The sequence below is a fragment of the Chamaea fasciata genome, unplaced genomic scaffold (assembly GCF_029207755.1).
Source record: "Chamaea fasciata isolate MVZ Bird 193981 ecotype frontalis unplaced genomic scaffold, bChaFas1.0.hap1 SCAF_29, whole genome shotgun sequence".
Taxonomy (NCBI): domain Eukaryota; kingdom Metazoa; phylum Chordata; class Aves; order Passeriformes; family Sylviidae; genus Chamaea; species Chamaea fasciata.
The window spans coordinates 576,652-592,870 of NW_027094114.1; the positions used below are offsets into that span (position 1 = coordinate 576,652).

Here is a 16,219-nt window from a genome sequence, read left to right on the forward strand (position 1 = left end):
CATTAGAATTTATGTAGCCTCTACACAGCTTAATTTATTGTAAATTTCAGCAATCCAATTCATTACTGGATTTGCATGAATTAGTTGAAGAAAGTTTTATTGTTTAAATAGAAAATTTGAAATATACTGGTATTCCAAATGGTCATAAAATTCCCACTTGTAGGTTATTAAATTATTTTGCCCCAATACTTTTGATTTAATCATTAAAAAACCCACACTTGATAATAAACATGCATTAAAGATTTTCTAAGTTAGTGACTTGCTTTAAAATACATTCCCTATGTGTCACTTCCCTGTGTTAAGGCTGTGGCAAGCAGATTGGATGCCAATACAAATACTAAAGTTGGTGGATTTAGATAAAAAATTAAACTAATAGAAATGGCAGTACTTGTCATCCTGCTGCTATGAAATACTCTTCTAAAATGCTATTTCTCCCCAAGTACTATGTTTACATTCACATCACAGAACCGTCAAAGCACTTTAGTGCCAAAGGCTTGCAGTCCATCACATCTTCTGTGATTTTTCAGGATTTTCATCTTTGGTGACAATAAAGTTAATATCTCAAAGTTTCAAAGTCCTGTATGATGCATCTCTCTTTACTACAGCTGCATTTATTGCAACTATCCCATGAGGAAGTAAGCCAGTATTTTAAACCTCTTTTTAAATAATCTCTAGTTTTGGAAATCTGCTTTCTAAATCCCAGTCAAAGGAATTTTTATAAAGTTGTATGCATTATACAAACACTGTGCTTTCTTGATGAGAGCCGAAATTTGAAAAAGGAATTGAGTCATGTGAACAACAGTGGATAGGCACAGTTTTTTAAAGGCACAAATGTAATGCAATTCATATAAAAATAAATTAAATCTACAGCATTGATTCAATCAATCACAACACTCATAAAATTTCCTAACTGCAGAAGTAAATCCCTTCTGTCTTTTGCAACTTTGTAACACACTGCTCTTCAGAAAAAAACCCTATATAATAATATATGATACACAGGCAGTAAGTTACATTTTTTTTTATACTTCTCTAACTCAGCTGGTTTTTGGACCAAGTGGATAGAAGAACTATGTGAGACTGCCTCTGCTTTCTTTTTAAACTGGCAGTTGAAGAATCAGAAAAATTAATATTGCTTATGGAAAGCTGAAATATTTCTCTACTTACTTTCCCATATTTTTAGGTTAAATGTTTACAGTATAACATACAATTTCATACTTTCATTACAACTATTATTATTTTGACTTCAACTATAAATTTATTAGTGATCATTTACAGACAAGGTTAATTTCAATGCTATTATAAAGTAATAAAAAGTTTGCAAAATTACTTTTAAAAGTGCATTTTCTGTTCTGATGATTAGACCTCAGAGTAGATCAACATTTTAAAAAAATTAATGCATGTTAAAATAGTGTTTGAAAAGTAGAGAGGGCAGAGCAAGCTTCTTGTACTCCTTTGATGCAATGACTTCCACATGTTAATCAGCAGTCTGCAATATACCGTCCTGAAAAATAAAGGCAGGATTTTTGCAATTAGTAGATAAAACAGATTTTTTCAGTATTTTTCTGCAAGCAATTTGACTAACTATGGAAAACAAAAAAAGTAAAACACTTTTCGGCCACATTTTTGAGGAAAAGTAATTATTTATGCATCACTTATTAAAGAGTTTCATAATGTATAATTTAGCACTATTGTCTTGGTTTAGGAAGACAGGTATCTGCTAGGTAAAATTACAATCAGAGGCTCTTTGGCAAAGATTTGGGAAATAGGAATAGCAGTTCTTTACTAGTATGTAATACAAAGCAAACAAACACAAAAAAAAAACCTCCCCCCCCCCACCAAACAACTACAGCATTAATGACAAACGACAACAGTACCAAGAACCTTGAGGGCTTTGTTTCACAAAACCCAGGGCAGTTTGGTTTCGGTGTCCCTGCAGGATCCTCAGAGCACCAAGCTGGAACAGTGGAAAAGTCCCGGGCTGGTCGCTGGGATGGCAGGATGTCCCGGCAGGGCAGGGGGTGCAGGGTCACGCTGCAGCAAGAGGAGCAGCGCCGAAGAAAGCCGAAGGAGAGGCAGGGCCTGGACCAGCTCCCCGCGGGTGGCTGGGAAAACTCCGGATTCAGACCGAACCGGTGATAGTAGATTTCCCAGGACTGGATCCCTTTGGCCACAGTGAAACTCCTCCAGCCAGCAACAGCCGTTCTCCCCTCCGCGTGCTTTTCGGCAGCTGAGCTCCTCTAGGAGCGGCAGACACGCGTCTCCCCGAACGCCGGAAGCAGAAAAGCCCGCCGCTGCCTCAAGCTTTGTCTTTTACCTGCGTTATCTCCCCCTTCCACCTTTTGTCCACCTCTTTGTTTCAGTTAAGTACTCTCAAGTATCCAACACTTGATCTCCTTGGTAACTTGTGGGGAAAAAATTCTTTAGAGAAAGAAGGAACAAACCTAACCCCCAACATTATCCACCCCGAATTTTTTTCCCATACAAACATATTACATTGAGTTTTAACTGTTAAAAATAGATATATATATATGCAAATATGGATGCAGCCACATTGTCATGGGTAGTTCACCCCAAAACAAGGTCCCCTTGAGGTATGCATCGGGTCTCTCCATCCTTTTGCATCACCCACCAGGTGCAACCTGGTCCCTGAGCGAAGACAACCCCACGGATGGGATTGTCTTTGCTGGAGGCAGGATTAATCCAAACAGTTTTTCCCAGCATACCTCTCATGTGTACCACTGGAACCTTATCTCCGTCTGTCTTTTGCAAGGGCTCAGATTGGGCAGGACCTGCTCGGTTGGTGGAACCTCGAGTGTTCACCAACCAGGTGGCCTTTGCTAAATTAGTATCCCAATTCTTAAAGGTTCCCCCACCCAGTGCTTTCAAGGTAGTTTTAAGCAGGCCATTGCACCGTTCAACTTTCCCGGCCGCTGGTGCATGATAAGGAATATGGTACACCCACTCAATGCCATGTTCTCTAGCCCAGGTGCTTATAAGACTATTCTTGAAATGAGTCCCATTGTCCGACTCGATTCTCTCAGGGGTGCCATGTCTCCACAGGACTTGTTTTTCCAGGCCCAGGATGGTGTTCCGGGCAGTAGCATGAGGCACAGGGTAGGTCTCCAACCATCCAGTGGTGGCTTCCACTATGGTTAGCACATAACGCTTGCCCTGGCGGGTTTGGGGAAGGGTGATGTAGTCAATCTGCCAGGCTTCCCCATATTTATATTTGGACCACCACCCACCATACCATAAGGGCTTCACCCGCTTGGCTTGCTTGATTGCAGCACATGTCTCACAGTCATGGATAACCTGAGAAATACTGTCCATGGTTAAATCCACCCCTCGGTCTCGGGCCCACTTATAGGTGGCATCTCTGCCCTGATGACCCGAGGCATCATGGGCCCATCGGGCTAGGAACAACTCTCCCTTGTGTTGCCAATCTAAATCTATCTTTGACACTTCTATCTTGGCAGCCTGATCTACCTGCTTGTTGTTTTGGTGTTCCTCATTAGCCCGACTCTTGGGAACATGGGCATCTACATGGCGGACTTTCACAGGCAGCTTCTCTACACGAGTGGCAACGTCCTTCCATTCATCAGCAGCCCAGATTGGTTTTCCTCTACGCTGCCAGTTGGCCTTTTTCCACCTTTCCAGCCAGCCCCACAGAGCATTGGCTACCATCCACGAATCAGTGTAGAGGTAGAGCTTTGGCCACTTCTCTCTTTCAGCAATGTCAAGGGCTAATTGAACAGCTTTGAGTTCAGCAAGCTGACTTGATCCCCCTTCTCCTTCAGTGGCTTCTGCAACCTGTCGTGTGGGGCTCCATACGGCTGCTTTCCACTTACGGTTCATTCCCACGATGCGACAGGAACCATCAGTGAAAAGAGCGTAGTGTGTTTCTTCTGCTGGCAGTTGGTTGTACGGAGGAGCTTCTTCAGCCCGTGTCACTTGTTCCTGCTCCTCTTCGTCCATGAGACCGAAGTTTTCTCCTTCCGGCCAGTTTGTAATTATCTCCAAAATCCCAGGGCGATTTGGGTTTCCAATACGGGCACGCTGTGTGATGAGGGCAGTCCATTTGCTCCATGTGGCATCAGTGGCATGGTGCGTGGAGGGAGCCTTTCCTTTAAACATCCACCCCAGCACCGGTAGTCGGGGTGCCAAGAGGAGTTGTGCTTCTGTGCCAATCACTTCTGAGGCGGCTTGAACTCCTTCATAGGCGGCCAAGATCTCCTTCTCTGTGGGAGTGTAGTTGGCTTCAGATCCTCTGTAACTTCGACTCCAGAATCCCAGTGGTCGGCCTCGGGTCTCCCCTGGCACCTTCTGCCAAAGGCTCCAGGACAAACCGTTGTTCCCGGCTGCAGAATAAAGCACATTCTTCACATCTGGTCCCGTCCTGACTGGGCCAAGGGCTACTGCATGAGCAATCTCCTGCTTGATCTGGGCAAAGGCTTGTTGCTGTTCAGGGCCCCAGTGGAAATTGTTTTTCTTGCGGGTAACCAGGTAGAGAGGGCTCACGATCTGACTGTACTCAGGAATGTGCATCCTCCAAAAACCTATGGCTCCTAGGAAAGCTTGTGTTTCCTTTTTGCTGGTCGGTGGAGACATTGCTGTGATCTTATCAATGACCTCAGTGGGGATCTGCCGCCGTCCATCTTGCCACTTTACTCCCAGGAACTGGATCTCTCTGGCAGGTCCCTTGACTTTGCTCTTCTTGATGGCAAACCCGGCTTTCAGCAAAATCTGGATGATCCTCTCTCCTTTCTCGAACACTTCAGCTGCAGTCTTTCCCCACACAATGATGTCATCAATGTACTGTAGATGTTCCGGAGCCTCACCTTTCTCCAGTGCAGCCTGGATCAGCCCATGGCAGATGGTGGGGCTGTGTTTCCACCCCTGGGGCAGCCGGTTCCAGGTGTACTGCACGCCCCTCCAGGTGAAAGCAAACTGAGGCCTGCATTCTGCAGCCAGAGGAATGGAGAAAAATGCATTGGCAATGTCAATAGTGGCATACCACCTCGCTGCCTTGGACTCCAGCTCGTACTGAAGTTCCAGCATGTCCGGCACAGCAGCGCTCAGCGGTGGAGTCACTTCATTCAATGCACGATAGTCCACAGTCAGTCTCCATTCTCCATCAGACTTGCGCACAGGCCAGATGGGGCTGTTGAAGGGTGAGTGGGTTTTGCTGACCACTCCTTGGCTCTCCAGCTCACGGATCATCTTGTGGATGGGGATCACGGCGTCCCGATTTGTCCGATACTGCCGACGGTGCACTGTCGAGGTGGCAACAGGTACTTGTTGTTCTTCTACCTTCAGGCGTCCCACTGCAGATGGGTTCTCTGATAGTCCCGGCAAGGTGTTCAACTGCTTAATGTTCTCTGTCTCCACAGCAGCTATTCCAAAAGCCCATCTGAGTCCTTTAGGGTCTTTATAATATCCATTCCTGAGGAAGTCTATGCCCAGAATACATGGAGCCTCTGGGCCGGTCACAATCGGAAGTTTCTGCCACTCCTTCCCGGTCAGGCTCACCTCGGCTTCAACCAGAGTCAGTTCCTGTGATCCCCCCGTCACCCCGGCAATGGAAATCGGTTCTGCCCCCACATGTCCTGATGGCATTAGAGTACACTGCGACCCAGTATCTACTAAAGCTTCATATTTTTGTGGCTCTGATGTGCCAGGCCATCGAATCCACACAGTCCAAAAAACCCGATTTTCCCGTGCCTCTTCCTGGCTAGAGGCAGGGCCCCTCTAGCACTGGTTATTATTCCCTTCTTGGACGTACATGGTAGAGGTTCCTTCGAGGGAATCTGACACAGCATTCCCACCTCCGTAATACCTGGCAGCTTGCTCATGGGAGGCTGAGGCTACCTTCATTCTAGTGGAACTCCCTCTGTTAGCGTTTCTCTCCTTGAGCTCACGTACCCGTGCTGCCAGGACAGAAGTAGGTTTCCCATGCCACGCTCCCATGTCCTCCCCATGGTCCCGCAGATAAAACCACAGGTCAGCTCGAGGGGTGTACCCTCTCTCTCTCACTGGGGGATGTTGGGCTCTGATTCTGGGGCCTGTGACTCGCACCGGTGCTACATGGGAACTGTTCCTTCTCATCTCCTCTCTTATTTCCCTCATCTCCTCTTTGAGTTCTTTCACCACCGCAGAGACATGAGCCTGCATTGGGCCACTGATCATACTTTCATAATTTCTGAGCTTGTTGGCAACAGAACCCACTGTCTCTCGGTTATCCTCGGCATTAATTGTTGCGATGAATGTGGCATATTGGGATGGTCCATGAGTTGCCAGATTCCACAACATGTGCCCTGTGCATTTAACCTTGTCGGGGTCATTATCATGCTGTCCGGTCCTCCCAAAAAGTACTTCCAATACTGCCACTTCTCTCAACTGTTGGATTCCTTCCTCAAGGGTCTTCCATCGCATTCTATTGTTGTGCTCTTGCATTCTGTCTCTGTGGACAAATCTCTCTCTCACACTCATTAGAAGTCGTTCCCAAAGGGAAAGGGGCCCTTGCTCTCTTACAAATACCTGATTTATACCTGAGTCCAGGGTCAAGGGTCCCAAATTCCTTGCTTCAGCACTATCCAGTTGCACACCTGTACCCATAAGGTCCCAGACTCGGAGTAGCCAGGCTGTATAAGCCTCACGTCCTCGTCGTGCAATATCTTTTTGCAGATTACGTAGACTTTCATATGTCAGGGACTCAGTGATGATCTCAACCTGTGGCTCTTCTGTGGGCTGTGAGGACCCTCCTTTCTTACCCTTAATATCAGGATCTGACGATTTCACTTTACACTTCCTTGTTTCCACAGGGGCGACTGCTGCTGGCTGTGGCTGCCCTTGTGGTTCAGCTGGAACCTGGACAGTTGTAACATCTGTGGGTTCCACTGCTGCACCATCAGTCTCTGCCTTCTCGGGGCAGGGGGAGGGTTTTTCATGAGCTGGGGAAATGTACTCCCTCAGCATCTGGCCCATCTCATGTATCTCTTTTACCAGAGCCTCAACCCAATCCGGGTGGGTCCTTTCTGAGGCAGGCTGTGGGGCAGAGTCAGGCTCTGGGGTATCATCCCTATTCTGTGGGGTAGGTATCAGGGTGGTTATCCAGGTCAATCTTCCCTTATCTCTGAATGCTAAATAGAATATGCCTATTAGCAGCACCAGCCATTGTATGATATCATTAGCATTCAGAGAGGATTTAAACCCTTCAAAAACTGGTGGGGCAGACCCAAAGAGATGGGTAAAGGGTTGGGAAAAAGAAACTTCCCCCGGTGTCATTTCCTCACAGTAGGTACCATTGTTAAAGTAACTCCAAAAACACACAGTTAGTGTACGATAGCCCTGAATCCATGTGCCTGCCTTCCAGAGGAAATTAAAAATCCATGAGTTCTTCACCTTATTAAGCCATAAAATAAACTGGATGACAGTCACAGTAGCCTTAGTTATAGGGCCCATGTTTAGATAAGGGCCTGCAAATGGAAGGAATACAGCCACAACCACATGCCACCCAAACCAGGCTAAGTTAGACCACATGATGCAGCCTAATGAGGTTTTTATATCCAACGCACACAAAAGAAAGTACTAGGTTAGTTAAGAACTGCTATTTCTCTTCCCTTTTCTTTTCTCAGTGCCCTCAAGCCCCACACTTGGGCGCCAAAATTTGTCTTGGTTTAGGAAGACAGGTATCTGCTAGGTAAAATTACAATCAGAGGCTCTTTGGCAAAGATTTGGGAAATAGGAATAGCAGTTCTTTACTAGTATGTAATACAAAGCAAACAAACACAAAAAAAAAAACCTCCCCCCCCCCCCACCAAACAACTACAGCATTAATGACAAACGACAACAGTACCAAGAACCTTGAGGGCTTTGTTTCACAAAACCCAGGGCAGTTTGGTTTCGGTGTCCCTGCAGGATCCTCAGAGCACCAAGCTGGAACAGTGGAAAAGTCCCGGGCTGGTCGCTGGGATGGCAGGATGTCCCGGCAGGGCAGGGGGTGCAGGGTCACGCTGCAGCAAGAGGAGCAGCGCCGAAGAAAGCCGAAGGAGAGGCAGGGCCTGGACCAGCTCCCCGCGGGTGGCTGGGAAAACTCCGGATTCAGACCGAACCGGTGATAGTAGATTTCCCAGGACTGGATCCCTTTGGCCACAGTGAAACTCCTCCAGCCAGCAACAGCCGTTCTCCCCTCCGCGTGCTTTTCGGCAGCTGAGCTCCTCTAGGAGCGGCAGACACGCGTCTCCCCGAACGCCGGAAGCAGAAAAGCCCGCCGCTGCCTCAAGCTTTGTCTTTTACCTGCGTTATCTCCCCCTTCCACCTTTTGTCCACCTCTTTGTTTCAGTTAAGTACTCTCAAGTATCCAACACTTGATCTCCTTGGTAACTTGTGGGGAAAAAATTCTTTAGAGAAAGAAGGAACAAACCTAACCCCCAACACACTATATATAATATTAATTTGAATATGTAAGCACATCAGTGTCTTACCAGAGGCAAATCTCTTCTTAAGGAGAGAAAGTCGATAGCCAGTGCAGACTAGCTCTACATCTATTCCTGAAATGGTGCTTCCTTCACTAATGAATTGTACTGCAAGTGTTGCTGGTTTACTGGGTCCTTCTGAAAGTTCAAATTTTGCTCTGAGGGATCCGGAACCTACAAAAATAACAAAACTGAAAGGCTGGTTGGTTTTCAAGACCAAGGTGATCTCCCATAATTTTTAGTAGTGAGGAGCAGAACTAACATGATGATCTTTAAGAGCTATTCCTAGTGGCAGTCCTATATAGATTTTCAGAAGAGATGAGAGTACAACTTTTTTTCCAATACTCTGTTTAAGACAGTGACTGATGAATGATTTAGAGGAAAGCAATACACATTTCGACAATATTATACTCATAGAAGAATGTGTATATCAGACAGCCTGGTAGTCTCCCATTACATTAAATACCTGATTGTTCCCTATACTCATCATTTATGCTTCCTGGTTTATCTTGTATGTAGTACTTTTCTTTAGTAGATTTCAAAGTACATTAGAATATTTAATGTCATGATTTGCCTAGATGAATGCACATGAACAAAACCATTGGAGAAATGCAGCTCAACAGTAATTTAGCAAGAGGAAAGCAATTCTTATTTTCTAATAAATGAAAGGTTTGATAAAATACATTTCCAAAAATACAGTTGCTTTTTCACAGGCAATGGCAAAATTCACTTTGGTGCCATTATAAAGTAGTAATAGTTCAAAATTACTTTAAGTACACCTTTGTAGTCAATGCAAGACATAAAAGCCCCCAGCATTATTTTTGGTCTCCTTTTCTAGTTCTTAAACAAGACTTTTCTTGTTCTTGCAAAATATGCTGGGGAAAAAAAAAAAAAGGAGATTTAAACAATGAATTAATGGAATAGCACAAGTCAAGTTTTTTTATTTATTTAAAACAACTAGTCAGTAGGAACTAAGTGAGGAGGAAAGCTAGTAACTGAAATTTTAGTAGGGTAAAAGCAGGAATTGATGAATGAAATTGTTTTATGCAATGGTTTGTTCTTGGCTTAAAGTCCATTTCTTCAATAGGTCTGTCAATTTGGATAAATTGGAACTTCTTTCCACTGTAAGTATGGAAACTCATATATTCAAGTGTTTCCAAAGACATTGCATCTGCAATGGCTGCAAGGGCTGTGACATCAACTGGACCTCAGGGAAAGGCAGCTGGGCAGAGGACAACTATTGGTACCTTACAAAATGCTATACAGATTACCACTCTGAGTGGATGTACATAGATTTTTTTTTCCTGGAGTTGTACATGATCAAAACAAAACAAAACAAAACGTTAGTGAAGAATTGTCTATAGTTGAGTCTATCTCAGTGAAGGACTTTTGGATTTTTTTCTTTTCCCCAGTTCTTCCACTTACCTCTTTCTACTTTGTGTCAATTGTTCGCATGTGGAAAATCAGAATACAGATATTAAACGTATTTCCTTTTCAAAAACTGTTCGTTTCCAACTAGCACTGATGTAATTATTTCCTTGCCCAGTCTAAACTGTTTTAGTGGCACTGGCTGCTTTCAAGGGGCTTCACTATTTTGCTTTTTATAATTGGTTAATATTTTTACATCTCACTGTTAATGAAATCTCTCAGGAGGAATTTCATTGAGAAGAAGGTGAACTGATAAACAGGATATGGCAAGTGTAAACAGGCATGAAGACCTAGAAGCTAAAAGGATTACCTTTTTACAGTTATCATTTGTCTATATAAGAAAACAAAAGTTCAGCTTGCCTCCATTCTCAGACTTCTCTGAAATGCTAGATATTTTCCAATAACCTTTCATCTGATCTGCATTCCTGTAAGGCAATGGAAGGTTAATTATGAGCATTGATTTTTAGAATTTTAATTATTTATATTATTTTCCCAGATTTACACTGGTACCTTACAGACCATGCACCTATAACCTACATCTTTCAATGGAGGTTTATAAAAATATTTCATCATTCTAAGGTGAGTTTGTGGAAAACTATACAAAGTAAAAAGGAAAATGGAAGGGTGTACCTGCATTACCCCTGAGCTTACAGCAGAGCTCAGGCATACATAGCACGTTTTTATACAGTTAACACTGTTCTATGCCCAGGTTATGGCTCCACAACTCAAAACCCTCTGTGGTCTCAAAAGGTAAGGGCAGGCCAAAAATGCTGGAAGGAGTTTGAAAGCTTGGTCTTTATGCTTCACAATGATGGTATGAGGGGGAGCACTACTGTTTGTTCTCCCCTATGTGAGATTCCTGGCTGTGTGAATTTTATTCCATTTCCATGCTAGTAAAACGAGTTGGCAGAGGTGACCTAGGGTTTAAGTTAACTTCTGATGCTGTAAAGGGGAAGAAAAGCAAAGGGAACCAAGAACCATAGCCTCTAAGTTGATAGGGCATTTAAACTCTTTCCGCACTTTGCAGCTGTTCCATCAAAGTCAACAACTTAAAGCTATGAGCAGCATGAAGTGATGAAAGGTTTGAAACTGCCTTTGGCATTGGTGTAGCAGGAGTGAAATGCTCACATAAGTTGGATAGATGATTGTGGAGAGTGATTGATAACTGGCTAGCTGCAAAAGGTCACATAGACATGAGAGAGCTTTGCTGAGCACACAGGCACTCTCATGAGAACCAGCAAGGCAGTAAGGTTCGCATGTCCTGGAGCACAGCTGGTATACGATAACAAGACCTTGTAGCTGAAAGATATGAGGGAGAAGCACGGTAAAACTGAAACTTAAACTATGTAACCACAAAGAAATGTAGAAAGAGGCATAGCTGACTTTTAGTCTGAGCACCAATCCTGAGCTTAACTTTTGCAATATGCATGAGCTTATTAGTGTTATTATAAAAGCATTGTGTGAATTAACAATAAACGAGATTTGCCGATCACTCATATTGAGTGCCACATTTCTCCCGCCGCGGATTTCCCACAGATGGTAGTGGTTACTTGCAGGAGGTCGAATCAGAAAACATTTATTCTTAAAAAAACCCCAAACTCTACCACTCAACCCATTAGACCAAGCATATAGTAGGAGACACATACTAGAGCTGCCTGGGACATTACCGTATTTTTTGGTCAGCTTTCAAGGCTCAAAATTCCAGCCTTGAATAGTTGCCTAAGTAAAAGAGAGAATACATGGGGCTCAAATGTTGCAGTGCATTTCCACACCCAAGAAAATGATTATATATAAGGAAAAGAGTTTCAGTTTACCTCTAAACATGTAAGGAGGTTAAACTAGAATTTTCCATAGCCTTCTCATTGTAATTGGCCCAGAGCCAGCACAAGGGCACTGGTTGGGCTTTAGAAATGTTTCCCAACGTCTGTAGCTGCTTCTATTGGCAGTGGGTCAATTTGTCCCTCCTAAAACATTAAGTATTTATGAAGGTGCACAAAGGAGCTCAAACACTTTTTAAGATGTCTTAGCAAGGTGTCAGAGGCTTCTCTGACACCTGTGCTCAGCTTTTGTTTCTGTATCGTTTGTTATTTTGTTTTTATTAAAACTTTTATTTTGAAAACACACTTAAAGAGCCATTTCACAAAATTATTTTAAGCCATTTCTCTGCAAGGGCTGGCTGCTCAGAGGTGACAGACCTTCATGGGGTTTATCACATCTGACCCCACGCAAGATTCCATCACTCAAGTCCCTTACTCTGATGAATCTGAAATGAAATTGTCACTAAATTTTGAGTCTCTAGGTAACACTAAGCGTTCTGAGCAGACATTCCTGCCCTCACTCAGGTTTCATTACTGAGTGGTTTGTTGAAGAAGCCTGAGCAGGGAGGGGAGAGTGGCTTCACCAAAAGTTCTAGTCAAGTTGGGGAGGCAAGATACTGAACCTGCCCTTGCTCAGAATAAACTTAAGGTGATTTGGTTAAAAGTATTGCTCCCTTGAAATACCAAGTCAAGAAAGATTCAGTCTTGGCCGGATTTTTTCCACTTAAAATGATATTGTATTACCACTTTGTCCAATTAACACATTTAAATGTATTGTCTCCAGAAACATAAGAACTTTTTTGATAAATATACCAGGCTTATTTTATTTCTGAACCTTGCTTTATAAGGTAAACGGATCTATAAGTAATAAGGTTAACAAAGCCTGACTTCCCAAAACTTGATTTTCTTTGCCCTCTTAACCTTCATGTTGAAATGATGCTCTTATTCCTCTTGAAAATAAACAGTCCAGAAATTACATTACAGTTGGGCAAGTACCTATGTCCTGCCAAACCATAGGCACAGTTATTGAATACTGCTCACCTTTTGCTCCAAGTATATCACATTGCCTAGCCCTGCTATCCTCTGCTGTTTTCACAAACTTGTAGAAAAAATTATCTGAGATGTCTCACTTTCAATTGCTGCTGTAAATGGTCTGCAGGCTTAGATGGTGGGGCCAGGTAGGTGTGAGTCATATAATAATCAGCATGACAATTGAATTGAGAGACAGTGCTACCTGGCTCATGAAGAGCTCCTCAGCTACTGAAGTTTGTTTTAAAAATTATTTCAATTATAAGCAAAATTTTAAGCTAGAACCATCAAGGAATATTTTTAAGAACTGCTTTTCTTCTACTCTCTCTCTAAATAACCTATATATCATTATATGTTTAATACATACACAAACAGATATATGTTTTTTAGCCATTAAGATATTTTTGTTTCAAATCATGTTATTTAAAATATCTATCCTGTCTATTTGCAAAAAGAAAGCAAACATTGGAAATTTCAGAAATGCTTGTATTCAGAAATGTTTGTATTATTACACAGTTGGAATGGGTGCATATAATCTCATTTTAGTCTATGTGAATTGGCTGTACATGATCTGTTTTGGACCAGAAAGTGTCTAAACATCTGATACCATGCATTTTATCAAGAGGAAAAAAATTATCTGTTTCTTCTGGTGACATTTTTCAGGCTGACACTAATGAATACTCTGAAATGAATTTGAAATAATAAAATGAAAAGCATTCATATTACCATTTTGCAGGTGGAAGTGATTGCATGTTTTACTTCTCCATCTACTGGTACCACAACCTGCACATTAGACAGCATACTAGGCATATTCATAGACTCTGGATTGTATTTATAATCCACTCTCACATCAGTAGTGCTAGCCTTACATGTCCAGTAAGTTGCAAGATTCAAGGGAGTGGAGTGGATGCCATTTGAAGATACCTGTAAAAGAATAAACCATTGAAAAGGTCTTAATTTAAATATTCTTATTTTGGGCAGAATTAGGGAAAGATGGTAATGAGTATAATGAAATCCTGACAAATGACCAACAGAACAATTCACCTCTCTACCCTTAATCTTAGAATTCTGAAGATTGCTGTAGCCTAAAGTAATTCCTGTTTTTTTTTTATTATTTAAATAATTTTAAAAAGGTTTAAACTCCTTCTGGCCTACAGGGCTCCTTCCTGTTCTGGCTATCATAAGTCAAAACGGGTTTTTTTTTAGTTTTCAGCTAGGACTTATGACACTGACCATAATCCTCTGGGACTGGCTGTTCAGCCAGTTTTCAATCCCCCTTGCTGTCTGCTAATCTAGCCCACACTTCTTCATCTTCTCTATGAGGATGAGTGCCAAAAGCCTTCCTGAAGTCTAGGTAGACAATATCCACTGCTGTCCCCTCATTTACCAGGCCAGTCATTTCATCACAATTATCAGATTGGTCAAGCATGACTTTCCCTTGGTGAAGCCATGCTGACTACTCCCAATGACTTTCTTGTCCTTCGTGTGCCTCTAAGTAGTTTCCAAGATGAGTTGTTCCATTATATTGTGAGAGGTGAGAACATTATGCATCCCCATATATTACAATTGATTAGTTACAGCATTCAAAAAATATGCAATTGCAGAATAAAAACAGAATACAATTACAAACTCAAACCCCAACCAAACCCCCTAAATTCAAGAAAAACTGAACTTTGTTAACAAATAGTTAGTGTTTGAAGCTTACACACATGAATTGGATCAAAGTGTGAGCAAGCTGAAAGAGGTCGTGAATGAACAGGGAACGTCATGAAGGCATAACATGAATTCACTCAGCCTTGGCAGAGCCCAGGCACTGAAAACAGTGATGTACTCAGAACTGGCCTAGATGAGAGATGACATGCAAACAGGCAAAGAACAATTCTTATAATTTCTGTATAAGACAGAGTTCCTTAAAAAAATCCAAAGGGAAAAAAGTGTTTACCTGATACTTTAAAACATCCACATTATAATAGGATGAAGATGGATTGTGCTCTGATAATTTCTTGAGGTAGATAGCTATGGCTTGCATGTTCATCCAAAAATCCTTAGTACTAGAGTCACTTTGTGACTGATCACTACAAAGAAAAAGAAAGGTAGGAATCAAAAATCAACACTGAGTTTTATTATTTCTTATGTCTAAAAATTAAGACTAGATCTTTCCCCTTCTTCAGTGTTCCAAGCAAGAATTTGCTCTAATGCTTTATAACACATAATTGTATCTTCCTAAATATTAAGACAAATGAACTGTTTGTTGTTGTCAAAAAACTTCTTCCAGGCTGTTGAGCAGTGAGTTTCCCACACTGATGATCTGCTTCACAAGATGGAGTGAATGCCAAATTTGGATTTTACATTTAATAAAAAACCAATTTTAATACAGTCAGGTGCCATGAGAATGTGTGGGAGGTGGGAATGAAAGTGGTGTTTGAAGAGAAATGTTACCCAATTTGGAATAAATCCTAGAACCATAATTAGTTTTTGTTATGACAGCTTCACTAATGCATTGACAGGTGGAACTCAGTGGCAGAATGTTACCATTTCTAAAATGAATTAAAATGGTTAACTTACCAACTGTAGGTCTGTTTTCTGCACTGAGGGAAGCAGAAGATATTGATGAAATGCTCTCTGCATGTGCCAAGGGAGCTGCAGGTGGTGGACTTGAGTTAGAGGTCAATGGAGGGCTGAATGGCCTAGGCTTAACACAACAGATCACAAGGGTATTACAGACAGAAAGTGATTTTTAAAAAGTGAAAAAAGACTGTAAATAGTTCATTTCATTTTCCAATCAATTTTACAGTGTTTCTAAACATCTTTCTTTTAATGCTTTATCAATCCTAGTTTTAGTGTAAAACAAAGAACCCACATTTTCTATGGGAATGAATCCCATTTGTCCTGGCATGACATTGTGAGGTTTGTATCCCCAATTGTCTGTTTGGTCTCTGTTGGATATTGCCCTGTGTGCCTTTGGTGTTGGGTCTGGGAGCAGGGGGAAGGGAGAGGCGCACGGTTTGTTTTCAGAAACTTTCCTCTGCCGGCTGGCCTTGAGATTTGGATTCAGCAACACACAGCGAGGGACAGAGATTTTTTTTTTCTTCAGTAGTTAGCTAGTTAGGCAGTAGCCAGCAGAGGAGAAGCTTCACCTTTTTTTTCCTTTCCTCCTGTTTTTTTTTTCTTTTTTTTCTTTCCTGTTTTTTTTTCCCTCTTTTTTTTTTTTCTGTCTTTCCTTAGAACTGTTAAAATCTCTCTGGACGAAGGACTCAGGGGAGCGCCGTGGGGGCTCGCACCTGGAACCCACCAAGATCCATCCTGCACAGCGTGTCCCAGCACCAGAGGGACTGAGACAGAGCAACCACTTCCAGGAAGGACTTCTTTTCTAATCCTGTCATCTCTCCAGAGCGGCACGAAGTTCTTGTCATCTGGTATTGTCCAATTTATTGTGCTGGGGACTGCTTTGTCTGTTTATTAAACAGGGTT

The 16,219-nt window shown here is 42.4% G+C and overlaps 1 pseudogene; it reads right to left on the minus strand.

Moving 5' to 3' along the window:
- Window positions 1-1,293: 1,293 nt before the first annotated feature.
- LOC136302580 (F-BAR domain only protein 2-like) overlaps window positions 1,294-16,219 on the minus strand; it is a 188,868-nt pseudogene continuing 173,942 nt past the window's right edge.